This window comes from Suricata suricatta, chromosome 15 (assembly GCF_006229205.1).
Source record: "Suricata suricatta isolate VVHF042 chromosome 15, meerkat_22Aug2017_6uvM2_HiC, whole genome shotgun sequence".
Lineage (NCBI taxonomy): Eukaryota > Metazoa > Chordata > Mammalia > Carnivora > Herpestidae > Suricata > Suricata suricatta.
In genome coordinates this window covers 11,298,815-11,300,366 of record NC_043714.1, presented here as the reverse complement: position 1 = coordinate 11,300,366, position 1,552 = coordinate 11,298,815, and the positions used below count along the sequence as shown (strand labels likewise).

Genomic DNA, 1,552 nt, shown 5'->3' with positions numbered 1-1,552 from the left:
TGGACATTTAATTTCAGATATAAATGTTGAGTGTATACCATCAGATGATGATGCCAAACTGAAGCATTATTGTTATTAATATTGATGATGATGACTAATAACAATCACTGACATGAACTAGGCTGTGATTACGTGTCAAATAATCAAGTGCTGAACGTGCATCAGCTCGTTTGATCCTTACAAAGGAAGTGCTGGCTTCCATTCATTCTTCCCCAGTCTCCTCTGCACACAGTAGTTAGACAGCTCTTTTTAAAATGTGAACAAGAGGCACCTGGGTGGCTCAAGTCCTCTAGTCGGTTAGGCCGCTGATTCAGCTCAGGTCATGATCTCACAGTTCGTGGGTTCAAGTCCTACATTGGGCTCCGTGCTGACAGCTCAGAGCCTGGAGGCTGCTTCAGATTCTGTGTCTCCCTCTCTCTCTGACCCTCCCCTGCTCACACTCTCTCTCTCAAAAATAAATAAACATTTTTAAAAAAGGAGGGAAAAGCGATCTTTGTAAAAACAAATGTAAACAAGGTTAAGAAAAAAAAGCTTTTTTAATGTAAAAAAGAAAAGGGGCACCTGGCTGGTTCAGTCGGTAGAGCATGTGACTCTTGATCTCAGGGTCGTGAGTTCAAGCCCCACATTGGGCATGGAACCTACATTTTCCAAAAAAAAAATGTTTTATTTAAATGTAAACAAGGTCAAGTCCTGCCCTTGGTTAAAGTCTTCCAATGGCTTCCCAAAGCACCCAGGAGAACCCCAACTGCTTCCGTTGGCCCACAGACCATCACCTGAAGCTGCCTTATTGCCTGTGTACTCCAGCAGTCCAGTCACCGTCCTCCGGTCATGAGTCAGGCCCTTCTAGTAGAGATCAAAGACATTCCCGCCTCAGGGCCTTTGCACATATTTCTCCAGCTGCCTGGAATATCCAGCCTTTGCCTGGCTAATTTTATGTCATTCTTCAGTTTGAATGTCTCCACATCATGAAGACCTTCCTTCAGGACAATCAAACCACCCTCATGCTCTATTTTCCTGTGTAGCACTTAAAATCATGTGGAATTACTTCTTTTTCTGTCTGCTTACTTACTCATTTCCCTCCCCGAGCCGTAAGGGCCAGCAAGATACGGATGCAGATCCAGGATTGCTCTCCAGTGTGTCCCCGATGCCTAGCACTTCTGAGACACACAACAGTGTTTGTTACACGGATAAGCAGAGGGACGCCTGGGTGACTCAATCAACTGGGGACTCTTGGTTTCACCTCAGGTCATGACTGCACTGCTTGTGAGTTCAAGTCCCAAGTCCAGTTGTGTGCTAACCGTGCAGAGCCTGCTTGGAATTCTCTCTCTCCTCCTCCCTCCGCCCCTCCCCTCTTCCTGAGCACACAATCTTTCTTGCAAAATAAATAAACTTTAATAAATAAACAAATCCATACCTAAATAAATAGGGAAGCACTCCAAGAGGTGGATAGTGTTACACCTCCACTTTATAAGTGAAGAGACTGAGGTGCAGGGCTGTTAAGTCATTTCCCAAAAGTCATACTTTTTCCCAAAAGTCATACGCACACATGATC

At 44.7% G+C, this 1,552-nt stretch overlaps 1 long non-coding RNA gene across 1 annotated transcript; it reads right to left on the bottom strand.

Annotated features, from left to right (window-relative positions):
- Window positions 1-620: 620 nt before the first annotated feature.
- Window positions 621-1,082, bottom strand: LOC115279223. Its single transcript, XR_003903293.1, has 3 exons — window positions 1,070-1,082; window positions 774-843; window positions 621-638 (listed from the first exon to the last, which is right to left on the bottom strand). It is a non-coding gene; the product is annotated as an uncharacterized LOC115279223 (long non-coding RNA).
- Window positions 1,083-1,552: the final 470 nt, after the last annotated feature.